We start from the raw sequence: 27,115 nt of genomic DNA, 5'->3' as shown, positions 1-27,115 counted from the left end.
AATTTGAACCCCGCTTCCAAGGGAAACTGCGGTCTTAACTCAGCACTTTAAAGGCCAAGCGTCGTTGCCGTGATGGCTTGAGCGAGCGTTGTTGATGACTTCACGCTGTCGTTCCGACCATATATTGTGGCTGGAGTCGATGCGCCAGTCGTTGCAGTCTTTTCAGTCACAGAGGTGTCGCTGTTACGGGAAGGTTACCGCTAACAACTCAACAACGAGGAAAATGGAGAAGAAAACAAGAGCAGGAAGAGTAGCACTGTCATCAATGATCAGCATTCTCACCTCTGCTTACATAATAGCTGATGAGCCTTCACAATTTGAAATTTCAAGAGGCATGATGATGCCCATCTCACCTCCAAATTCCTAAGCATTCTCACCCATTACTTACATAATAGCCGATCAGCCTCCAGAAGTTGAAATTTCAAGAGGCATGATGATGCCCATCTCACCTCCAAATTCCTGAGCATTCTCACCCATTACTTACATAATAGCTGAGACTGCAGAAGTTGAAATTTCAATAGGTGTGTTATCACCATTATAGTCTGATGTGGTACTTAGAATACTGTTTTGATATTCTCACCCATCTTAGGCCTAAATGTGAATAGCCCCCCTTCAAATAGCCTGATATGAATCCAGTTTGCTTCGGTCAAAAGCCCTGTCCTGTTGTCCTATGATACGGTACCGGGGGTTTGAAAAATCTGCATAAGGGTCCAAAGTAGAATCTATTTACAACTTATCAACACTGCAAAGGGAAAAAAAAAAGTCTAGCTTCTTCTGGAGCAAACATTCTACTTTTTATTGTTTTGATGATGCGGAGTGTCCTACATCTACCACAAGGCAGAATTTCTGGGTGTTGCCACCAAGATTCAAGATTCAAGCGTTTATTGTCATATATACAGTGCATGTTAGAAACACATTCCTGTACAATGAGATTCTTGTTGAGCCCTTTTCACCACTTGCATGCTGCAGATCATGCCTAGTTTCTTCTCAATTGCTTTGCGTGATTCAAAACATTCCTTTAAAAGGCACCTAAAATGGGACACAAAACTCTTATTTCGCTCATTGGCTACGGTAGTCTTTTCAAATGACGACTCTATCTCTCCCATCGAAATTCCTCGTTAGTATAATGGTCAGTATCTCCGCCTGTCACGCGGAACATCGGGGTTCGATTCCCCGACGGGGAGAGCTAGGTCTTTTATCACATGCCTCCCACCAAGTATAATCTAATTCACCCACCATCAGCCAAGTTCCCTCTTGCTAACAGTCACCTCCCTTACAAATCACTCAAGACCAGCAGCTCTTACACCAGCCTTCAATACATGCTGTCATCTCATATTCAACTATCTTACACTTGTTTGCTTTTATCAAAGCACTTTGGAAGGCATTTCACTTGGCACCAAATGTATTGCCACCACGAGAAGCCTGGCCTGCAGGGACTATCTTCCCCCTAACCTCTCCTTCATACCACTCTTCCATAAAGCTCACTTCCAAGTACCTTGTCCAACAACAGAAGACCTGTTGTTTCATTCTTGTCTTGTCCAAAGCCAACAAGGACTTCCCCCTAACCTCTCCTTCATACCACTCTTCCATAAAGCTCACTTCCAAGTACTTTGTCAAACAACAGAAATCTTGTGGTTTCATTCTTGTCTTGTCAAAAGCCAACAATGACTTTGCATACCAGGGACGATCTGTCGAGGTCTTTTGTCACGACCAGTGTTTTGTTTTCAGACGATTTTTCCACAAAAATGACTGAAAAACAGGAGGTTTTACGGTGGTGTTGAGTACATGCCAAAATGTTAATATGTAACAATAACTTGAGTTGTGGACAAAGGATTCTCATGCACCAAGCCCCTTCCCTGCAATTCAGAGCGGTCCTAAGACATCAGAGTAACATGACGGCATAAAGAATGTTGCTGTAAACTAGATGATATAGCGCTAGCCTCGCATGGAGTAAACGTGGTTTGCCTTGCCAGTGAAAACCATAATCCAGGAGAAGTGTGAAATGTCAGAAGTGGGATTTGAACCCACGCCTCCAGGGGAGACTGCGACCTTAACGCAGCGCCTTAGACTGCTCGGCAATCCTGACCATAAAAGGGATTCTTGCACAATAGTGTCGGCGGGCCCAGGGATCATTCGAGTGAATATGTGGGTCTGCATGGTATTCAAGTGTCTTGGCTGTTGTTTAAGAGGACTCCTGAGGCAAACAAATAGTAGGCATAGCATTTGGAAGCAAGAACTCTTCAGATGTAAAACGGCTGCAACAATCTTTAAACTGGACGACACAGTGCCAGAATAGCAATACAACATAGCATAGCCAAGCAAGGAGTGAAGTTGGGTTGCCTTGCCAGTGAAAACCATTCTCTTGGAGAAGGTTGCTTTGTCAGAAGTGGGATTTGAACCCACGCCTCCAGGGGAGGGAGGAGGGATCATTCGAGTGAATATGTGGGTCTACGTGCTGTTCATGTGTCTTGGCTGTTGTTTAAGTTGTTTAATAACCACAATAATGTCACGTGTACATAAAATTATTTGAGAAATTAAAAAGGGGGAAAAAGAGAGCAAAGTGAGGAAAGGTGTGACAGATGAGGTCCCCCAGCAGTCTAAGCCTATAGCAGCTTGGGCAACATGGGATGTTTCAGGATTACCTGAGCCATCCCTAACTATAAGCTTTATCAAAAAGCATTTGGAAGCAAGAACTCTTCAGATGTAAAATGGCCGCAATAATCTTTAAACTAGACGATACAGTGCCAGTTTAGCAATACAATGTAGCATAGCCAAGCAAGGAGTGAACTTGGGTTGCCTTGCCAGTAAAAATCATTCTGTTGGAGAAGTTTGCAATGTCAGAAGTGGAATTTGAACCCCGCTTCCAAGGGAAACTGCGGTCTTAACTCAGCACTTTAAAGGCCAAGCGTCGTTGCCGTGATGGCTTGAGCGAGCGTTGTTGATGACTTCACGCTGTCGTTCCGACCATATATTGTGGCTGGAGTCGATGCGCCAGTCGTTGCAGTCTTTTCAGTCACAGAGGTGTCGCTGCTACGGGAAGGTTACCGCTAACAACTCAACAACGAGGAAAATGGAGAAGAAAACAAGAGCAGGAAGAGTAGCCCTGTCATCAATGATCAGCATTCTCACCTCTGCTTACATAATAGCTGATGAGCCTTCGCAATTTGAAATTTCAAGAGGCATGATGATGCCCATCTCACCTCCAAATTCCTAAGCATTCTCACCCATTACTTACATAATAGCTGATCAGCCTCCAGAAGTTGAAATTTCAATAGGCATGATGATGCCCATCTCACCTCCAAATTCCTGAGCATTCTCACCCATTACTTACATAATAGCTGAGACTGCAGAAGTTGAAATTTCAATAGGTGTGTTATCACCATTATAGTCTGATGTGGTACTTTGAATACTGTTTTGATATTCTCACCCATCTTAGGCCTAAATGTGAATAGCCCCCCTTCAAATAGCCTGATATGAATCCAGTTTGCTTCGGTCAAAAGCCCTGTCCTGTTGTCCTATGATACGGTACCGGGGGTTTGAAAAATCTGCATAAGGGTCCAAAGTAGAATCTATTTACAACTTATCAACACTGCAAAGGGAAAAAAAAAAGTCTAGCTTCTTCTGGAGCAAACATTCTACTTCTTTTTGTTTTGATGATGCGGAGTGTCCTACATCTACCACAAGGCAGAATTTCTGGGTGTTGCCACCAAGATTCAAGATTCAAGCGTTTATGGTCATATATACAGTGCATGTTAGAAACACATTCCTGTACAATGAGATTCTTGTTGAGCCCTTTTCACCACTTGCATGCTGCAGATCATGCCTAGTTTCTTCTCAATTGCTTTGCGTGATTCAAAACATTCCTTTAAAAGGCACCTCAAATGGGACACAAAACTCTTATTTCGCTCATTGGCTACGGTAGTCTTTTCAAATGACGACTCTATCTCTCCCATCGAAATTCCTCGTTAGTATAATGGTCAGTATCTCCGCCTGTCACGCGGAACATCGGGGTTCGATTCCCCGACGGGGAGAGCTAGGTCTTTTATCACATGCCTCCCACCAAGTATAATCTAATTCACCCACCATCAGCCAAGTTCCCTCTTGCTAACAGTCACCTCCCTTACAAATCACTCAAGACCAGCAGCTCTTACACCAGCCTTCAATACATGCTGTCATCTCATATTCAACTATCTTACACTTGTTTGCTTTTATCAAAGCACTTTGGAAGGCATTTCACTTGGCACCAAATGTATTGCCACCACGAGAAGCCTGGCCTGCAGGGACTATCTTCCCCCTAACCTCTCCTTCATACCACTCTTCCATAAAGCTCACTTCCAAGTACCTTGTCCAACAACAGAAGACCTGTTGTTTCATTCTTGTCTTGTCCAAAGCCAACAAGGACTTCCCCCTAACCTCTCCTTCATACCACTCTTCCATAAAGCTCACTTCCAAGTACTTTGTCAAACAACAGAAATCCTGTGGTTTCATTCTTGTCTTGTCAAAAGCCAACAATGACTTTGCATACCAGGGACGATCTGTCGAGGTCTTTTGTCACGACCAGTGTTTTGTTTTCAGACGATTTTTCCACAAAAATGACTGAAAAACAGGAGGTTTTACGGTGGTGTTGAGTACATGCCAAAATGTTAATATGTAACAATAACTTGAGTTGTGGACAAAGGATTCTCATGCACCAAGCCCCTTCCCTGCAATTCAGAGCGGTCCTAAGACATCAGAGTAACATGACGGCACAAAGAATGTTGCTGTAAACTAGATGATATAGCGCTAGCCACACATGGAGTAAACGTGGTTTGCCTTGCCAGTGAAAACCATAATCCAGGAGAAGTGTGAAATGTCAGAAGTGGGATTTGAACCCACGCCTCCAGGGGAGACTGCGACCTTAACGCAGCGCCTTAGACTGCTCGGCAATCCTGACCATAAAAGGGATTCTTGCACAATAGTGTCGGCGGGCCCAGGGATCATTCGAGTGAATATGTGGATCTTCATGGTGTTCAAGTGTCTTGGCTGTTGTTTAAGAGGACTCCTGAGGCAAACAAATAGTAGGCATAGCATTTGGAAGCAAGAACTCTTCAGATGTAAAACGGCTGCAACAATCTTTAAACTGGACGACACAGTGCCAGAATAGCAATACAACATAGCATAGCCAAGCAAGGAGTGAAGTTGGGTTGCCTTGCCAGTGAAAACCATTCTCTTGGAGAAGGTTGCTTTGTCAGAAGTGGGATTTGAACCCACGCCTCCAGGGGAGGGAGGAGGGATCATTCGAGTGAATATGTGGGTCTACGTGCTGTTCATGTGTCTTGGCTGTTGTTTAAGTTGTTTATTAACCACAATAATGTCACGTGTACATAAAATCATTTGAGAAATTAAACAGGGGGAAAAAGAGAGCAAAGTGAGGAAAGGTGTGACAAATGAGGTCCCCCAGCAGTCTAAGCCTATAGCAGCTTGGGCAACATGGGATGTTTCAGGATTACCTGAGCCATCCCTAACTATAAGCTTTATCAAAAAGCATTTGGAAGCAAGAACTCTTCAGATGTAAAATGGCCGCAATAATCTTTAAACTAGACGATACAGTGCCAGTTTAGCAATACAATGTAGCATAGCCAAGCAAGGAGTGAACTTGGGTTGCCTTGCCAGTAAAAATCATTCTGTTGGAGAAGTTTGCAATGTCAGAAGTGGAATTTGAACCCCGCTTCCAAGGGAAACTGCGGTCTTAACTCAGCACTTTAAAGGCCAAGCGTCGTTGCCGTGATGGCTTGAGCGAGCGTTGTTGATGACTTCACGCTGTCGTTCCGACCATATATTGTGGCTGGAGTCGATGCGCCAGTCGTTGCAGTCTTTTCAGTCACAGAGGTGTCGCTGCTACGGGAAGGTTACCGCTAGCAACTCAACAACGAGGAAAATGGAGAAGAAAACAAGAGCAGGAAGAGTAGCCCTGTCATCAATGATCAGCATTCTCACCTCTGCTTACATAATAGCTGATGAGCCTTCACAATTTGAAATTTCAAGAGGCATGATGATGCCCATCTCACCTCCAAATTCCTAAGCATTCTCACCCATTACTTACATAATAGCTGATCAGCCTCCAGAAGTTGAAATTTCAATAGGCATGATGATGCCCATCTCACCTCCAAATTCCTGAGCATTCTCACCCATTACTTACATATTAGCTGAGACTGCAGAAGTTGAAATTTCAATAGGTGTGTTATCACCATTATAGTCTGATGTGGTACTTTGAATACTGTTTTGATATTCTCACCCATCTTAGGCCTAAATGTGAATAGCCCCCCTTCAAATAGCCTGATATGAATCCAGTTTGCTTCGGTCAAAAGCCCTGTCCTGTTGTCCTATGATACGGTACCGGGGGTTTGAAAAATCTGCATAAGGGTCCAAAGTAGAATCTATTTACAACTTATCAACACTGCAAAGGGAAAAAAAAAAGTCTAGCTTCTTCTGGAGCAAACATTCTACTTTTTATTGTTTTGATGATGCGGAGTGTCCTACATCTATCACAAGGCAGAATTTCTGGGTGTTGCCACCAAGATTCAAGATTCAAGCGTTTATTGTCATATATACAGTGCATGTTAGAAACACATTCCTGTACAATGAGATTCTTGTTGAGCCCTTTTCACCACTTGCATGCTGCAGATCATGCCTAGTTTCTTCTCAATTGCTTTGCGTGATTCAAAACATTCCTTTAAAAGGCACCTCAAATGGGACACAAAACTCTTATTTCGCTCCTTGGCTACGGTAGTCTTTTCAAATGACGACTGTATCTGTCCCATCGAAATTCCTCGTTACTGTAATGGTCAGTATCTCCGCCTGTCAAGCGGAACATTGGGGTTCGATTCCCCGACGGGGAGAGCTAGGTCTTTTATCACATGCCTCCCACCAAGTATAATCTAATTCACCCACCATCAGCCAAGTTCCCTCTTGCTAACAGTCACCTCCCTTACAAATCACTCAAGACCAGCAGCTCTTACACCAGCCTTCAATACATGCTGTCATCTCATATTCAACTATCTTACACTTGTTTGCTTTTATCAAAGCACTTTGGAAGGCATTTCACTTGGCACCAAATGTATTGCCACCATGAGAAGCCTGACCTGCAGGGACCTCTATCTTCCCCCTAACCTCTCCTTCATAAGACTCTTCCATAAAGCTCACTTCCAAGTACTTTGTCCAACAACAGAAAACCTGTGGTTTCATTCTTGTCTTGTCCAAAGCCAAGAAGGACTTTGCATACCAGGGACGATCTGTCGAGGTCTTTTGTCACGACCAGTGTTTTGTTTTCAGACGATTTTTCCACAAAAATGACTGAAAAACAGGAGGTTTTACGGTGGTGTTGAGTACATGCCAACATGTTAATATGTAACAATAACTTGAGTTGTGGACAAAGGATTCTCATGCACCAAGCCCCTTCCCTGCGATTCAGAGCGGTCATAAGACATCAGAGTAACATGACGGCACAAAGAATGTTGCTGTAAACTAGATGATATAGCGCTAGCCAAGCAAGGAGTGAAGTTGGGTTGCCTTGCCAGTGAAAACCATTCTCTTGGAGAAGGTTGCTTTGTCAGAAGTGGGATTTGAATCCACGCCTCCAGGGGAGACTGCGACCTGAACGCAGCGCCTTAGACCGCTCGGCCATCCTGACCGCAAAAAAAAGACTTGCACTTATTGTCGGCGGGCCCAGGGATCATTCGAGTGAATATGTGGGTCTACGTGGTGTTCATGGGTCTTGGCTGTTGTTTAAGTTGTTTAATAACCACAATAATGTCACGTGTACATAAAATCATTTGAGAAATTAAACAGGGGGAAAAAGAGAGCAAAGTGAGGAAAGGTGTGACAGATGAGGTCCCCCAGCAGTCTAAGCCTATAGCAGCTTGGGCAACATGGGATGTTTCAGGATTACCTGAGCCATCCCTAACTATAAGCTTTATCAAAAAGCATTTGGAAGCAAGAACTCTTCAGATGTAAAACGGCCGCAATAATCTTTAAACTAGACGATACAGTGCCAGTTTAGCAATACAACGTAGCATAGCCAAGCAAGGAGTGAACTTGGGTTGCCTTGCCAGTAAAAATCATTCTGTTGGAGAAGTTTGCAATGTCAGAAGTGGAATTTGAACCCCTCCTCCAAGGGAAACTGCGGTCTTAACGCAGCACTTTAAAGGCCAAGCGTCGTTGCCGTGATGGCTCGAGCGAGCGTTGTTGATGACTTCACGCTGTCTTTCCGACCATATATTGTGGCTGGAGTCGATGCGCCAGTCGTTGCAGTCTTTTCAGTCACAGAGGTGTCGCTGCTACGGGAAGGTTACCGCTAACGACTCCACAACGAGGAAAATTGAGAAGAAAACAAGAGCAGGAAGAGTAGCACTGTCATCAATATTCAGCATTCTCACCTCTGCTTACATAATAGCTGATGAGCCTCCAGAATTTGAAATTTCAAGAGGCATGGTGATGCCCATCTCACCTCCAAATTCCTAAGCATTCTCACCTCTACTTACATAATAGCTGATCAGCCTCCAGAAGTTGAAATTTCAATAGGCATGATGATTCCCATCTCACCTCCAAATTCCTGAGCATTCTCATCCATTACTTACATAATGGCTGAGACTGCAGAAGTTGAAATTTCAATAGGTGTGTTATCACCATTATAGTCTGATGTGGTACTTAGAATACTGTTTTGATATTCTCACCCATCTTAAGCCTAAATGTAAATAGCCCCCCTTCAAATAGCCTGATATGAATCCAGTTTGCTTCGGTCAAAAGCCCTGTCCTGTTGTCCTATGATACGGTACCGGGGGTTTGAAAAATCTGCATAAGGGTCCAAAGTAGAATCTATTTACAACTTATCAACACTGCAAAGGGAAAAAAAAAGTCTAGCTTCTTCTGGAGCAAACATTCTACTTTTTATTGTTTTGATGATGCGGAGTGTCCTACATCTACCACAAGGCAGAATTTCTGGGTGTTGCCACCAAGATTCAAGATTCAAGCGTTTATTGTCATATATACAGTGCATGTTAGAAAAATGACTGAAAAACAGGAGGTTTTACGGTGGTGTTGAGTACATGCCAAAATGTTAATATGTAACAATAACTTGAGTTGTGGACAAAGGATTCTCATGCACCAAGCCCCTTCCCTGCGATTCAGAGCGGTCATAAGACATCAGAGTAACATGACGGCACAAAGAATGCTGTCTTAAAATTAGTGTGTGTGTGTGGCCCCTAACCCGATCTCTGTGTAGAATCTTAGTTCATTTTGGCCCAAAACTATATGTGGTTTAAGCAGTGGCAAGACCCTGCTCACCCATAAGTACCATTACAACACACAACAATAATTAACTAAATTACAACAATTCATAAAATATTGAAACCCAAAAAGTGCTTAAGGCAATTAACCTTACCATCAGGATCGTCCACTGTTCGCAGCGAATAGGAGCGAAAAACCTGATGGCTGATATCCGGGAAAATTCTCCTATGGCCCCATTCCCCCTTGGCGACCGACCACTTAATTACCTTTCAGTGCCTAAGGTACCGCTCCGAACAGCCGATTCACACCAATGGCAATGGACATATTTATGATTGGCTATGATTAGTAATTGGTCTACTTAAAATCATTAAACAAAGAGGAACATCACAAAACACAACACACAAAACAATACAGTACAGACATTTAAACATGATGTGAATATGAATATATGACCCTGTTGAGAACAGATGAGTAATGATAGTGTAAAAACTGACAATTTCTTTTGAGTGAAAATTTTATGATAACATTGTGCAGAGTGGTGTAGTGCAGCTCAGTCTCTTGTGGTCCAATCCTGTCACTGCTTGGTGTTTGGTTGTCCTTCTGGCTGAACCTCAGTTCAGCAGTCTGAGCTAACTAGGAAGGAGAGGTTACCAGCACTTCACTTCCACAAAGGGGTCTTTACCACCCGTTTTCCCTAACTAATCTTTTTCTTTGGGACAATTCAGGAGAGCATTCAGATTATTTTGTTGACAGTGGTTGAAGGTTGTGTGGTTGTTCAACCATTATCTTGGCATGATGATCATGCCTCCCAGAATTTCAGACTGACGTCTTGTCAGTCACTTGGCTGTGAGTCCTGTAGAGATTCTGCTGCTGATGCAGTTAATTTAAGCTGTGGATGAATGTTAGCAGGAGAGAGAACCGAGCAGCACAACATGTCATTTTCACAATGTTCTATATTCAGGAATTCCCTTTTAACAGGTTTAATCCCAGTATTCATTGGTCGACCAATTAAGTTTTCATATGAACCCCAAACAAAAACAAATAAATAATAAAAAATAAAATAAAATAAAATAAAATAAAATAAAATAAAATAAAATAAAATAAAATAAAATAAAATAAAATAAAATAAAATAAAATAAAATAAAATAAATTAAATGAAAAACAAAACAACTGGCCAGTTGATAGAAACCATGTTTTAGGACAGTACCGTAATACTCACCAACCTGCTGTACAGCATTAATGTGAAATCCAGTACCATCAACTTTTTCTGTGGAAAAACTTGAAACCATTTAGAGAAAACAGCAAGACAAAGACAAAACACAAGACAACATAGAACAAAAGACAAAAGGAAGACAACGACTCACAGAATTTTGGGAAAAACTTGAGAAGTGTTAGTAAACTATGATTAATTGTTGTGTCCCCACCCCCCCGATGAGACTTAGTCTCATCCGTATGTTAGTTCTGCTGAACTCTTCCACTGCAGTTTCTGCTCCTGTGTTGCTGCTGCAGGACAGAAATGTTTGTGGTTAGATTTAATTTTGGGAGCAGCACAGCATCAAGAAAGCAGCCATTTCTTCTTAATGAGTAACTGATTAACCTTTTTTTGGGATAAATAGTGTCTGTCCTCTTAATTCAACTCAGAGTGTTTTTGATAAAATTTCAGCACGATCTGCTTAATTCTCACTTGTTACTTTATACTAAATTCTATTTAATTCTTACCAGTGGCTGTGTTTCGTGATGCTGAGCCATCCACAGACAGTTCAGGATCAGCATTAATTTTTAATTTTTAATTTTTTTTTTCATTTGAATTAGAAACACTTCATGTGGTACCAACAGTGTGGCATTCAACAGAGTTTCTTATAACATCACATGATACAATAACATGTTTCCATACAAATTAGAATCAAAGACAAAGGTTTATTCTATTTTTCTATTTGTCTTAATTCCTCATTTATTTATTTTTTAGATGAGCCATGTGGCCTTGTGCTGCTAACTTTTTCCTTAGCAGTGCCACAGCATCGCGCTTGTGTTGTCAGACATCAGATCTTTGGTTGGTTATTGATCACTGTTACCTTGCATTCATGCTTTGACCTAAGGGCCCAGATTCTTGATATTATTTTGTAATATTTTTCTTTGCTCGTAGCAGTTTTGGAATGTTAGCTAAATTGTTCAGGATCCTTCTTGTTTTTTCTTGACATGAATTAGACCTTTAATCGTGCAGTTCAAAGCTCTGTGCTTTACCTTACTTAGAGCAGCTCTGCCTCAGTTTATTATGTTTTACTTAATCTTTACTTCTTCCTTCCAGTATGTGTGGATGTATGTGGTGTATGTGTACGTATAGATGTGCGTGTGTGTGTGTGTCTGTATGTGGCCTTGGGTTTCACTGTTTTGTTTTATTTTCTTCTATCTTGTGAGGCACTTTGTGTTACATTTTCTTTTATGAAAAGTGTTATGAAAATAAAGTTTGATTGATTGATTGATTGATTAAGTGCACCAGATTAAACAACTTGGGTCATCTCCCGTGTAATTTCTCGAATGGACCAGAACACATGATTAAAACTGTTCTCACAGAACATTTTATTCATCCCATTCATATCCTTTTCTTTCGACCAACATGTCATGACTGAGCACAGATTGGATTGTACATATTGTTTCTCAATAAATTGCAATTGAAGTGGATTGTTGCCATTTTTCAGAGATCTTTTAGTCACCTGGTGTGGAGTGGTGGGAAGAGAGGGTGTGTCCAGACTATTGTTGTAGTTCTTTGTCACTTGAGCTTTTAATGTCTGACTTGCACACCGGAGAGGTGTGAAAATGAGTTATTGTAACCTTTATTGTTTCTGCTACTGTGGTTCTACAGTCTAGTCTCCACAGTGGTGTTTTCCTTTGGTTTCATCGTCAGTGGTCCGTTCAGTCTCTGATAGAGTTTTAGTCCCCGTGGTCTAGTCTTTGTCAGCAGGTGAGGTTCCTAAGTCAGTCCGGACCTCAGTTAATGTTCTTTCGGCAGGATCTTGAGCCTGAGTACAGTGATCCTTGTGGATCCAGTTACTCAGTCTATTCTCGGTCAACCATACCTTTACACAATGTGTTGTAGCTTCTGCGTCCTGTCCATATAGGAGAGGACCAGTTAAGTTTGTTCACTTTCCTGGTCCTGTTCCTTGGTGAGTATTTCTGTAACCTGTTGAGATATACTCATCACCGTGTTATTCAGTTGTTTCACATTCACACAAGTTTCCATACTGTAGTACAACAAGGGGTGAGCCTGTTGGTGCAGTTGTAAATGGACAGGGTGTTTCCTCCCTGGCATGACCTCATGTGGGACAACATGACAACATTCATGGTGGCATTTGGAGTAAATCTTAGGCTAACACAATACGTAGAGCTTCAGCCCAGGTTAACTGTGTCTGCACAGACTTCTGTTCGGCCTTTTTGATGGTTCTATTTGCTCTTTTCACTAGTCCTTGTAAAGCTGGGTGGGAGACTGCACCGAGCTTATGTGTAATTCCAAACATCTTTTCTACTTCTCTTAGTTCTTCATTAGAAAAGTGAGTGAGTACCATTGTCTGATCTTATCACTTCTGGTACCCCAAATCTTGGAATAATTTCTCTTGTAAGCCATTTAATGACTTCTTTTCCTTTTTCGGTTTTAGTAGGTGTGGCTTCTACAAATCTAGAAAAGGGATCCACACCCACTAGAAGATATCGTTTACCTTCAGTCCTGTTTGCTGCTCCCATGTCAGTACAATCAATTACTATCTGCTTCCAAGGGGCATCAGGTACTGGGAAACTTGTCTAGTCCTGCTTTGAGATTGAACAGCTTGCAAATTTCACAAGATTGCACAAGATATTTTATCGTGTCTTTTAGGTGGGGGTGCCACCAGTGTTGTGAAATTAGCGCTGTTACTTTTGAGCTAGCACAGTGTGCTCTACTGTGTGCTTCTTGACATAGCAAATTTAGTAATCCAGTTGGAGCTACTATTTTGCCTTCATGATTCCTCCAGAGTCTTGTGGAATCCTTTTTTTTTTTTTTTTCGTTCCATGCTTGCTTTTCAGATGGTGCCGCTGCTTCGTGAAGTTCTTTAATGTTTTCTAAACATAATTCTCGTTGTGATTTTACCTCCAATGTTTTCTGAGACATCTGGTTAAATGCAGTATACCCTGCTTTTGTTTTTGCTGCCTTATCTGCCGCATTGTTGCCTCTCGCTACTCTCCCATCTCCCTTTTGATGTCCTTTGTACTCGACTATAGCAACTTGTTTTGGTTCAAGTATGGCATAATATAGTTCGAGTAATTGATTCAAGTTTTTAACCGGGGTGCCTGCTGAGGTCACAAAGCCTTTCCTTTTCCAGTGACACATGTCTGGTATAGAGGCATGTCTTTAACTGTAAACACTGTTTTTGTTTTCATTTCACTAATTTATTCAATGTTTATAGTTAGATTAATTAATATTTATCTGCAGAGTTAGAATTTGCTAATAGTATTAATATATTGTTCAGCTGTACAGCTCTCTGGTTGCTGTGGCTGTTTTTAAATGTGCCATGAAAAAAAAAACCTTGACTTGACTTGTTATGAGTCAGACTTACTGCAGCGCAGCTGTCTTTAAATTTCTTTTAGAGTTTTCTTCTTCAAGAAACTCATTGGTGATATCTGACTCTCGTTGTGGCTTTTATTGCTGGGTTTTTGTTAATTTCCTAATTATCTAACTCACTTTAAACCTTTATATAAAGCATTTTGCTGCTCTGTTAAGATAACAGATCCATTGATTCATAGATCTGCTGCAGTTAAATAGTTAAATGGTTTAATGAGATTAAATATAAATACTGATGATAAATATTAACTCAGAATTGGTAAAAATAAGCAGAGGAGAAGTATTTAGACCAGCTAAATTAAAAGTCCTGTTACTGTGATCTCTAACACAATAAAGGCTAACCTTTTAATGCTTTAAGATGGTAAGAAACTGTCTGACACCTATCTGTCTGACCTTGCTGTTAAATCCTGATATTTTCTAATATGTCATATGGTCTGACTGTCCGGTCTCAGACCTGCTTCAGGTGGAAATCATAAAGTCTCAATTTGTAGAACATCTTTTGTTCAGGCAGATTTTCAATTAAAGGATCAAAGATTTAAATGCTGTGTTTGTTTGTCTGACTTTAACTTTTTAAGAGAGCTGTTAAATCTTAATTCAACAACAAACTGGTTCTAATGTTTAGTTTTAAACAGTCTGTTCTTCCTGGATTTATTTTGGACCTTGTATTGCTTCTTATCTCTTCACTGTGATACTTGCATTGAAAAGCGGTTTTCAGATTGTCCATTCAATGTGGTATTTCTCCCATTCAAATTTATTTTAAAATAAATTAATTGTTGAATTGATGATAAATGCTCTAGTAAAAACTTCCATTATCATTGTAAATTTTTCGACTAAATAACTATATGTAACTCTGGTACTCTTTAAGTACAGGCCAATGATCAATCAGAATCTGTCCTCACTCTCAGGGCTGAATGAGGGAAGAAGGAAGCAGGGTTGGGATGAGATAATCTTAGGGTGAGAGCATTTATGACAAAGCTAAGGATATCTAACCTTGTCTTTTCCAATTACACAAGTCCACATGTACAGCCTAAGCTGTTTATGCTGAATCTGTATAAATGGTCAGTTTTTTCTTTTGCTAAATGGCATGCTTCTGTCATTGAGCATGATGCTAGGAAGATGTGTCTTATCTTCTAGTGTAGTAGGATGTGTCCCTGGAAAAGATAACGTTGTGTCTGGCACATGCTGTGGTAGTTGTGCAGAGGACTGCGTCTGAATAGAGAATTTAACTTCTCCTAAAAATGCTGACAGTCTGCAAGAAATGTTCTTTTTTTTTTCGTCTTTATCTGCCCTTGCTTTCTGGAATAAACCTGCCTCCTTTAGTTTTGCTGTTGCTTGATTCTTACTGCCTGTTGCTTGTTTTGAAAACATGGAGAAATCCCGTAGTAGCGGTGGAGCACTTTCACACCCCCCCCAAACATTCCTCTCTCTTGCATTTCTCTCATCCAGTTCACAAATCTCTCAATCCCTCCTTTTTCATCTTCTCTTGGAACCTTTTTATCCATCTAGTCAAGGTGTTAAACAATACCGACCCCAATGAGCCGGGTTTACCTGTTTTCCACTTCTCAACTATGATTTGTGACATGTTTAAATGTTTTACACGTGTTAATCAGAATGGGTGAATGGCGCAATGCCCGAGTGTTGGACCCGACCAAGAAGCTTCTACACAGAATCTTTTACTCTGTGCGCTTGATCGCTGGGGGTTCTCCAAGTCTCTTCACTCGTTTTAATTCACCAATCTCTGTAACACCCTAACTAAATTCCCCTTTATTTTCTATTCCAATGCCCCCCTTTTACAGAACCACTTGAGATCTGTGTCAGTGTAGGAATTCTCGATCAGTCTCGACTGCTCGATACACTTCCACTAACACAGTAAAATATCAACCAAGTAGCAAACCACCCCACATTTTCATGAAAAATGATAAAACTTAGCCCTGTGTCCTTATGCAGAGATAAACCCTTAGTATATCGTCTATGCACAACAACTGCAGAACCACCGCCGATTGCGGAGAGAAAAAAAAAACAAAAGCAGACACACCGCCAATTGCGGATTTTACAGTCCAACCACCAAACGTGAAGTAATACAGACCCACCGCCGATTGCAGATAAAGGTCCAAGCGCCCTCGTGCGCAGAAATTACTCACATCCGGTCATGCAGTAATACCGAGATTACTCACACCGCGATAGCGGACTAATAGACCCCCGCCCATTGGCATCTAATTCCTATTCAATTTAGAAGACAGGATGAATTTATGTTATCTTAATTTATGTCTTTTATTTGGCCAAATTGTACTAAACTAGGACACATATGACTCTCCCTATGTGAGACTATGTGTTTATACTTTACATGTGACCACCTAGTAAACCTGTAGACACAAATTTTGTGCTTTTGATTTAGTGATCGGAGGACATCCTAATTCAGACAATTTAGTTTAGAATGACCAATGTGCAGAAATTTCACATATCCTGATACAAGAGGTTTTCTGCTCACCTTGTGTTTTAGGCGCCTTGAATTGTCTGAAGAAGAGTCCCCTCCAACCAGCTCCGGAAGTCCTCCATCGGACACGGTCTCAGAATCAGCCAATCCGGGTCACGGCACCAATTGTTAGCCCGGTTTTTTCATTGGAAGCCCAAGAAAAGCTGGAGAAATCGTTTATTAAAAAAGTATTTATTAGTGGTCACAAGTAGAGTATATTGCAGCGCTGGACTCGGAGTGCCAGAGCTCCCGCAGGAAATCCGTCAGGCCGAGCCCCGTTATCCGGAAACATGTCATATTTATATTCAGCTTTATCTCACAGAAGTTGTTTTCACACTTGTCAGAGTATAATTTGCCAGTTTTGGGTGACATGCTCAGGGTCAGCTGCTGTCCTTGTTGTGTTCTTTGGATGTGATAAACAATGTGTGTGTGTGTGAGTGCTGTTTTAGGCGTGGATCTAATGGACCAGACCTATCTGCCCTAATAGAGATGTTTTGTCTGACCCAGTTGTTTATGTCCTTCTAAGGTCTTGGACCATTTAAGGTCATCTGTTGTGCAGTATGAGCAGAGTGGAAAAGTACCAGCTAGGAACATAGGTTATTTAGGAAAATACAGAATAAGAATTTATAATGTCTAAGATCAAAGCCAATTATAACAATGGCATAGCCAAGCAAGGAGTGAAGTTGGGTTGCCTTGCCAGTGAAAACCATTCTCTTGGAGTAGGATGCTTTGCTTATCAACACTGCAAAGGGAAAAAAAAAAGTCTAAAGGCCAAGCGTCATTGCCGTGATGGCTCGAGCGAGCGGTGTTGATGACTTCACGCGGTCGTCCCGACCATATATTGTGGCTGGAGTCGATGCGCCAGTCGTTGCAGTCTTTTCAGTCACAGAGGTGTCGCTGCTACGGGAAGGTTACTGCTAACAACTCCACAACGAGGAAAATGGAGAAGAAAACAAGAGCAGGAAGAGTAGCACTGTCATCAATGATCAGCATTCTCACCTCTGCTTATATAATAGCTGATGAGCCTCCAGAATTTGAAATTTCAATAGGCATGATGATGCCCATCTCACCTCCAAATTCCTGAGCATTCTCACCTATTACTTACATAATAGCTGAGACTGCAGAAGTTGAAATTTCAATAGGTGTGTTATCACCATTATAGTCTGATGTGGTACTTAGAATACTGTTTTGATATTCTCACCCATCTTAGGCCTAAATGTGAATAGCCCCCATTCAAATAGCCTGATATGAATCCAGTTTGCTTCGGTCAAAAGCCCTGTCCAGTTGTCCTATGATACGGTACCGGGGGTTTGAAAAATCTGCATAAGGGTCCAAAGTAGAATCTATTTACAACTTATGAACACTGCAAAGGGAAAAAAAAAAGTCTAGCTTCTTCTGGAGCAAACATTCTACTTTTTATTGTTTTGATGATGCGGAGTGTCCTACATCTACCACAAGGCAGAATTTCTGGGTGTTGCCACCAAGATTCAAGCGTTTATTGTCATATATACAGTGCATGTTAGAAACACATTCCTGTACAATGAGATTCTTGTTGAGCCCTTTTCACCACTTGCATGCTGCAGATCATGCCTAGTTTCTTCTCAATTGCTTTGCGTGATTCAAAACATTCCTTTAAAAGGCACCTAAAATGGGACACAAAACTATTATTTCGCTCCTTGGCTACGGTAGTCTTTTCAAATGACGACTCTATCTCTCCCATCGAAATTCCTTGTTAGTATAATGGTCAGTATCTCCGCTTGTCACGCGGAAGATCGGGGTTCGATTCCCCGACGGGGAGAGCTAGGACTTTTATCACATGCCTCCCAACAAGTATAATCTAATTCACCCACCATCAGCCAACTTCCCTCTTGCAAACAGTCACCTCCCTTACAAATCACTCAAGACCAGCAGCTCTTACACATGCTTCAATACATGCTGTCATCTCATATTCAACTATCTTATTCTTGTTTGCTTTTATCAAAGCACTTTGGAAGGCATTTCACTTGGCACCAAATGTATTGCCACCACGAGAAGCCTGGCCTGCAGGGACTATCTTCCCCCTAACCTCTCCTTCATAAGACTCTTCCATAAAGCTCACTTCCAAGTACTTTGTCCAACAACAGAAAACCTGTTGTTTCATTCTTGTCTTGTCCAAAGCCAACAAGGACATCCCCCTAACCTCTCCTTCATACCACTCTTCCATAAAGCTCACTTCCAAGTACCTTGTCCAACAACAGAAATCCTGTGGTTTCATTCTTGTCTTGTCCAAAGCCAACAAGGACTTTGCATACCAGGGACGATCTGTCGAGGTCTTTTGTAACGACCAGTGTTTTGTTTTCAGACGATTTTTCCACAAAAATGACAGAAAAACAGGAGGTTTTACGGTGGTGTTGAGTACATGCCAAAATGTTAATATGTAACAATAACTTGAGTTGTGGACAAAGGATTCTCATGGACCAAGCCCTGCGATTCAGAGCGGTCCTAAGACATCAGAGTAACATGACGGAACAAAGAATGTTGCTGTAAACTAGATGATATAGCGCTAGCCACGCATGGAGTAAATGTGGTTTGCCTTGCCAGTGAAAACCATAATCCAGGAGAAGTGTGAAATGTAAGAAGTGGGATTTGAACCCACGCCTCCAGGGGAGGGAGGAGTGTCGGCGGGCCCAGGGATCATTCGAGTGAATATGTGGGTCTGCATGGTATTCAAGTGTCTTGGCTGTTGTTTAAGAGGACTCCTGAGGCAAACAAATAGTAGGCATAGGATTTGGAAGCAAGAACTCTTCAGATGTAAAACGGCTGCAACAATCTTTAAACTGGACGACACAGTGCCAGAATAGCAATACAACATAGCATAGCCAAGCAAGGAGTGAAGTTGGGTTGCCTCGCCAGTGAAAACCATTCTCTTGTAGAAGGTTGCTTTGTCAGAAGTGGGATTTGAACCCACGCCTCCAGGGGAGGGAGGAGGGATCATTCGACTGAATATGTGGGTCTACGTGCTGTTCATGTGTCTTGGCTGTTGTTTAAGTTGTTTAATAACCACAATAATGTCACATGTACATAAAATCATTTGAGAAATTAAACAGGGGGAAAAAGAGAGCAAAGTGAGGAAAGGTGTGACAAGTGAGGTCCCCCAGCAGTCTAAGCCTATAGCAGCTTGGGCAACATGGGATGTTTAAGGATTACCTGAGCCATCCCTAACTATAAAGCTTTATCAAAAAGCATTTGGAAGCAAGAACTCTTCAGATGTAAAACGGCCGCAATAATCTTTAAACTAGACGATACAGTGCCAGTTTAGCAATACAACGTAGCATAGCCAAGCAAGGAGTGAACTTGGGTTGCCTTGCCAGTGAAAATCATTCTGTTGGAGAAGGTTACTTTGTCAGAAGTGGGATTTGAACCCACGCCTCCAGGGGAGGGAGGAGTGTTGACGGGCCCAGGGATCATTCGAGTGAATATGTGGGTCTACGTGCTGTTCATGTGTGTTGGCTGTTGTTTAAGTTGTTTAATAACCACAATAATGTCACGTGTACATAAAATTTTTGAGAAATTAAAAAGGGGGAAATAGAAAGAAAAGTGAGGAAAAGTGTGACAGATAAGGTCCCTCAGCAGTCTAAGCCTATAGAAGCTTGGGCAACATGGGATGTTTCAGGATTACCTGAGCCATCCCTAACTAAAAGCTTTATCAAAAAGCATTTGGAAGCAAGAACTCTTCAGATGTAAAACGGCTGCAACAATCTTTAAACTGGACGACACAGTGCCAGAATAGCAATACAACATAGCATAGCCAAGCAAGGAGTGAAGTTGGGTTGCCTTGCCAGTGAAAACCATTCTCTTGGAGAAGGTTGCTTTGTCAGAAGTGGGATTTGAACCCACGCCTCCAGGGGAGGGAGGAGGGATCATTCGACTGAATATGTGGGTCTACGTGCTGTTCATGTGTCTTGGCTGTTGTTTAAGTTGTTTAATAACCACAATAATGTCACGTGTACATAAAATCATTTGAGAAATTAAACAGGGGGAAAAAGAGAGCAAAGTGAGGAAAGGTGTGACAAATGAGGTCCCCCAGCCATCTAAGCCTATAGCAGCTTGGGCAACATGGGATCCTTCAGCATTACCTGAGCCATCCCTAACTAAAAGCTTTATCAAAAAGCATTTGGAAGCAAGAACTCTTCAGATGTAAAACGGCCGCAATAATCTTTAAACTAGACGATACAGTGCCAGTTTAGCAATACAACGTAGCATAGCCAAGCAAGGAGTGAACTTGGGTTGCCTTGCCAGTAAAAATAATTCTGGTAGAGAAGTTTGCAATGTCAGAAGTGGAATTTGAACCCCGCCTCCAAGGGAAATTGCGGTCTTAACGCAGCACTTTAAAGGCCAAGCGTCGTTGCCGTGATGGCTCGAGCGAGCGTTGTTGATGACTTCACGCTGTCGTTCCGACCATATATTGTGGCTGGAGTCGATGCGACAGTCGTTGCAGTCTTTTCAGTCACAGAGGTGTCGCTGCTACGGGAAGGTTACCGCTAACGACTCCACAACGAGGAAAATGGAGAAGAAAACAATGCCCCCGTCAAGAGCAGGAAGAGTAGCACTGTTATCAATGATCAGCATTCTCACCTCTGCTTACATAATAGCTGATGAGCCTCCAGAATTTGGAATTTCAAGAGGCATGATGATGCCCATCTCACCTCCAAATTCCTAAGCATTCTCACCTCTACTTACATAATAGCTGATCAGCCTCCAGAAGTTGAAATTTCAATAGGCATGATGATGCCCATCTCACCTCCAAATTCCTGAGCATTCTCACCCATTACTTACATAATACTTGAGACTGCAGAAGTTGAAATTTCAATAGGTGTGTTATCACCATTATAGTCTGATGTGGTACTTAGAATACTGTTTTGATATTCTCACCCATCTTAGGCCTAAATGTGAATAGCCCCCCTTCAAATAGCCTGATATGAATCCAGTTTGCTTCGGTCAAAAGCCCTGTCCTGTAATCCTATGATACAGTACCGGGGGTTTGAAAAATCTGCATAAGGGTCCAAAGTAGAATCTATTTACAACCTATCAACACTGCAAAGGGAAAAAAAAACTCTAGCTTTTTTCTGGAGCAAACATTCTACTTTTTATTGTTTTGATAATGCGGAGTGTCTTACATCTACCACAAGGCAGAATTTCTGGGTGTTGCCACCAAGATTCAAGCGTTTATTGTCATATATACAGTGCATGTTAGAAACACATTCCTGTACAATGAGATTCTTGTTGAGCCCTTTTCACCACTTGCATGCTGCAGATCATGCCTAGTTTCTTCTCAATTGCTTTGCGTGATTCAAAACATTCCTTTAAAAGGCACCTCAAATGGGACACAAAACTCTTATTTCGCTCCTTGGCTACTGTAGTCTTTTCAAATGACGACTGTATCTGTGCTATCGAAATTCCTCGTTAGTATAATGGTCAGTATCTCCGCCTGTCACGCGGAAGATCGGGTTTCGATTCCCCGACGGGGAGAGCTAGGACTTTTATCACATGCCTCCCACCAAGTATAATCTAATTCACCCACCATCAGCCAAGTTCCCTCTTGCAAACAGTCACCTCCCTTACAAATCAATCAAGACCAGCAGCTCTTACACCAGCCTTCAATACATGCTGTCATCTCATATTCAACTATCTTACACTTGTTTGCTTTTATCAAAGCACTTTGGAAGGCATTTCACTTGGCACCAAATGTATTGCCAGCACGAGAAGCCTGGCCTGCAGGGACTATCTTCCCCCTAACCTCTCCTTCATAAGACTCTTCCATAAAGCTCACTTCCAAGTACTTTGTCCAACAACAGAAAACTTGTTGTTTCATTCTTGTCTTGTCCAAAGCCAACAAGGACTTCCCCCTAACCTCTCCTTCATACCACTCTTCCATAAAGCTCACTTCCAAGTACTTTGTCCAACAACAGAAATCCTGTGGTTTCATTCTTGTCTTGTCCAAAGCCAACAAGGACTTTGCATACCAGGGACGATCTGTCGAGGTCTTTTGTCACGACCAGTGTTTTGTTTTCAGACGATTTTTCCACAAAAATGACAGAAAAACAGGAGGTTTTACGGTGGTGTTGAGTACATGCCAAAATGTTAATATGTAACAATAACTTGAGTTGTGGACAAAGGATTCTCATGCACCAAGCCCCTTCCCTGCGATTCAGAGCGGTCCTAAGACATCAGAGTAACATGACGGCACAAAGAATGTTGCTGTAAAGTAGATGATATAGCGCTAGCCACGCATTGAGTAAACGTGGTTTGCCTTGCCAGTGAAATCCATTGTCTTGGAGTAGTTTGCATTGTCAGAAGTGGGATTTGAACCCACGCCTCCAGGGGAGACTGCGACCTTAACGCAGCGCCTTAGACTGCTCGGCCATCCTGACCATAAAAGGGATTCTTGCACAATAGTGTCGGCGGGTCCAGGGATCATTCGAGTGAATATGTGGGTCTGCATGGTATTCAAGTGTCTTGGCTGTTGTTTAAGAGGACTCCTGAGGCAAACAAATAGTAGGCATAGCATTTGGAAGCAAGAACTCTTCAGATGTAAAACGGCTGCAACAATCTTTAAACTGGACGACACAGTGCCAGAATAGCAATACAACATAGCATAGCCAAGCAAGGAGTGAAGTTGGGTTGCCTCGCCAGTGAAAACCATTCTCTTGGAGTAGTTTGCATTGTCAGAAGTGGGATTTGAACCCATGCCTCCAGGGGAGGGAGGAGGGATCATTCGACTGAATATGTGGGTCTACGTGCTGTTCATGTGTCTTGGCTGTTGTTTAAGTTGTTTAATAACCACAATAATGTCACGTGTACATAAAATCATTTGAGAAATTAAAAAGGGGGAAAAAGAGAGCAAAGTGAGGAAAGGTGTGACAGATGAGGTCCCCCAGCAGTCTAAGCCTATAGCAGCTTGGGCAACATGGGATGTTTAAGAATTACCTGAGCCATCCCTAACTATAAGCTTTATCAAAATGCATTTGGAAGCAAGAACTCTTCAGATGTAAAACGGCTGCAACAATCTTTAAACTGGACGACACAGTGCCAGAATAGCAATACAACATAGGATAGCCAAGCAAGGAGTGAAGTTGGGTTGCCTCGCCAGTGAAAACCATTCTCTTGGAGAAGGTTGCTTTTCAGAAGTGGGATTTGAACCCACGCCTCCAGGGGAGGGAGGAGGGATCATTCGACTGAATATGTGGGTATACGTGCTGTTCATGTGTCTTGGCTGTTGTTTAAGTTGTTTAATAACCACAATAATGTCACGTGTACATAAAATCATTTGAGAAATTAAACAGGGGGAAAAAGAGAGCAAAGTGAGGAAAGGTGTGACAAATGAGGTCCCCCAGCAGTCTAAGCCTATAGCAGCTTGGGCAACATGGGATGCTTCAGCATTACCTGAGCCATCCCTAACTAAAAGCTTTATCAAAAAGCATTTGGAAGCAAGAACTCTTCAGATGTAAAACGGCCGCAATAATCTTTAAACTAGACGATACAGTGCCAGTTTAGCAATACAACGTAGCATAGCCAAGCAAGGAGTGAACTTGGGTTGCCTTGCCAGTGAAAATCATTCTGTTGGAGAAGTTTGCATTGTCAGAAGTGGAATTTGAACCCCGCCTCCAAGGGAAACTGCGGCCTTAACGCAGCACTTTAAAGGCCAAGCGTCGTTGCCGTGATGGCTCGAGCGAGCGGTGTTGATGACTTCACGCGGTCGTCCCGACCGTATATTGTGGCTGGAGTCAATGCGACAGTCGTTGCAGTCTTTTCAGTCACAGAGGTGTCGCTGCTACGGGAAGGTTACTGCTAACGACTCCACAACGAGGAAAATGGAGAAGAAAACAATGCCCCCGTCAAGAGCAGGAAGAGTAGCACTGTCATCAATGATCAGCATTCTCACCTCTGCTTACATAATAGCTGATGAGCCTCCAGAATTTGGAATTTCAAGAGGCATGATGATACCCATCTCACCTCCAAATTCCTGAGCATTCTCACCTATTACTTACATAATAGCTGAGACTGCAGAAGTTGAAATTTCAATAGGTGTGTTATCACCATTATAGTCTGATGTGGTACTTAGAATACTGTTTTGATATTTTCACCCATCTTAGGCCTAAATGTGAATAGCCCCCCTTCAAATAGCCTGATATGAATCCAGTTTGCTTCGGTAAAAAGCCCTGTCCTGTTGTCCTATGATACGGTACCGGGGGTTTGAAAAATCAGCATAAGGGTCCAAAGTAGAATCTATTTACAACCTATCAACACTGCAAAGGGAAAAAAAAACTCTAGCTTCTTCTGGAGCAAACATTCTATTTTTTATTGTTTTGATGATGCGGAGTGTCCTACATCTACCACAAGGCAGAATTTCTGGGTGTTGCCACCAAGATTCAAGCGTTTATTGTCATATATACAGTGCATGTTAGAAACACATTCCTGTACAATGAGATTCTTGTTGAGCCCTTTTCACCACTTGCATGCTGCAGATCATGCCTAGTTTCTTCTCAATTGCTTTGCGTGATTCAAAACATTCCTTTAAAAGGCACCTCAAATGGGACACAAAACTCTTATTTCGCTCATTGGCTACGGTAGTCTTTTCAAATGACGACTGTATCTGTTCCATTGAAATTCCTCGTTAGTATAATGGTCAGTATCTCCGCCTGTCACGCGGAAGATCGGGGTTCGATTCCCCGACGGGGAGAGCTAGGACTTTTATCACATGCCTCCCACCAAGTATAATCTAATTCACCCACCATCAGCCAAGTTCCCTCTTGCAAACAGTCACCTCCCTTACAAATCACTCAAGACCAGCAGCTCTTACACCAGCCTTCAATACATGCTGTCATCTCATATTCAACTATCTTACACTTGTTTGCTTTTATCAAAGCACTTTGGAAGGCATTTCACTTGGCGCCAAATGTATTGCCACCACGAGAAGCCTGGCCTGCAGGGACCTCTATCTTCCCCCTAACCTCTCCTTCATAAGACTCTTCCATAAAGCTCACTTCCAAGTACCTTGTCCAACAACAGAAGACCTGTTGTTTCATTCTTGTCTTGTCCAAAGCCAACAAGGACTTCCCCCTAACCTCTCCTTCATACCACTCTTCCATAAAGCTCACTTCCAAGTACTTTGTCCAACAACAGAAAACCTGTGGTTTCATTCTTGTCTTGTCCAAAGCCAAGAAGGACTTTGCATACCAGGGACGATCTGTCGAGGTCTTTTGTCACGACCAGTGTTTTGTTTTCAGACGATTTTTCCACAAAAATGACAGAAAAACAGGAGGTTTTACGGTGGTGTTGAGTACATGCCAAAATGTTAATATGTAACAATAACTTGAGTTGTGGACAAAGGATTCTCATGCGCCAAGCCCCTTCCCTGCGATTCAGAGCGGTCATAAGGCATCAGAGTAACATGACGGCACAAAGAATGCTGCTGTAAACTAGATGATATAGCTCTAGCGAAGCATGGAGTAAACGTGGTTCGCCTTGCCAGTGAAAACCATTCTACAGGAGAAGTGTGAAATGTCAGAAGTGGGATTTGAAGCCACGCCTCCAGGGTAGACCTTAGACTGCTCAGCCATCCTGACCATAAAAGGCATTCTTGCACAATAGTGTCGACGGGCAGAGGGATCATTCGAGTGAATATGTGGGTCTGCATGGTGTTCAAGTGTCTTGGCTGTTGTTTAGGAGGACTCCTGAGGGAATCAAATAGTAGGCATAGCATTTGGAAGCAAGAACTCTTCAGATGTAAAACGGCTGAAACAATCTTTACACTGGACGACACAGTGCCAGAATAGCAATACAACATAGTGTTAGCCCGGTTTTTTCATTGGAAGCTCAAGAACAAGCTGGAGAAATCGTTTATTAAAAAAGTATTTATTAGTGGTCACATGTAAAGTATATTGCAGCGCTGGACTCGGAGTGCCAGAGCTCCCGCAGGAAATCCGTCAGGCCGAGCCCCGTTATCCGGAAACATGTCATATTTATATTCAGCTTTATCTCACAGAAGTTGTTTTCACACTTGTCAGAGTATAATTGGCCAGTTTTGGGTGCCATGCTCAGGCCAGCTGCTGTCCTTGTTGTGTTCTTTGGATGTGATAAACAATGTGTGTGTATGTGTGAGTCCTGTTTTAGGCGTGGATCTAATGTACCAGACCTATCTGCCCTAATAGAGATGTTTTGTCTGACCCAGTTGTTTATGTCCTTCTAAGGTCTTGGACCATTTAAGGTCATCTGTTGTGCAGTATGAGCAGAGTGGAAAAGTACTAGCTAGGAACTTAGGTTATTTAGGAAAATACAGAATATGAATTTATAATGTCTAAGATCAAAGCCAATTATAACAACTCCCCCTTTTGACATGATTTAATCATGTCAACTAATTGAGGTAGGACTGTTATATTCTGTATTGTGTCACACCTGTTAGCGGCAGCCAACTTAGCAGGTCCCCAAACTGCAAGTGGCCAACTACCTTGAGGTGCAGCACAACCAGACAGGAGATTCTTGTTATCCCCCTTTTGATACAACTTCATTATGTGAGCTGTTATGTGTAAGCTGTTCTTCTTTGTGATTATCAGCAGCAAGCAAGTTTTCATTGCATATGCATGTGTAAAATAGTTGTAATGCGTTAGCTAAACCTTTCTGTATCAGGAGTGTTTATAATGATGCTGGGAACAGAACCTCTTTCCCAGAATAGTTCAACCTTCATTACTCAACTGATCATAACTCTGCAATGAGCACATTTCTTAAAAGCTATAAGTATCACGCCTGTACGT

The 27,115-nt window shown here is 42.1% G+C and overlaps 4 non-coding genes across 4 annotated transcripts; 1 reads left to right on the top strand and 3 right to left on the bottom strand.

The window, feature by feature from the left end:
- Positions 1-2,003: 2,003 nt before the first annotated feature.
- trnal-aag (transfer RNA leucine (anticodon AAG)) lies at positions 2,004-2,086 on the bottom strand. The gene has a single exon. It is a non-coding gene; the product is annotated as a tRNA-Leu (tRNA).
- Positions 2,087-4,850: 2,764 nt separating this feature from the next.
- trnal-aag (transfer RNA leucine (anticodon AAG)) lies at positions 4,851-4,933 on the bottom strand. The gene has a single exon. It is a non-coding gene; the product is annotated as a tRNA-Leu (tRNA).
- Positions 4,934-22,652: 17,719 nt separating this feature from the next.
- Positions 22,653-22,735, bottom strand: trnal-aag (transfer RNA leucine (anticodon AAG)). The gene has a single exon. It is a non-coding gene; the product is annotated as a tRNA-Leu (tRNA).
- Positions 22,736-24,972: 2,237 nt separating this feature from the next.
- On the top strand, positions 24,973-25,044 carry trnad-guc (transfer RNA aspartic acid (anticodon GUC)). The gene has a single exon. It is a non-coding gene; the product is annotated as a tRNA-Asp (tRNA).
- The last annotated feature ends 2,071 nt before the right edge of the window (positions 25,045-27,115 follow it).

This window comes from Leuresthes tenuis, unplaced genomic scaffold (assembly GCF_036924035.1).
Source record: "Leuresthes tenuis unplaced genomic scaffold, fLeuTen1.0.hap1 SCAF_3, whole genome shotgun sequence".
NCBI classification, from domain to species: Eukaryota; Metazoa; Chordata; class Actinopteri; order Atheriniformes; family Atherinopsidae; genus Leuresthes; species Leuresthes tenuis.
This window is presented reverse-complemented; position numbering and strand designations above follow the sequence as displayed.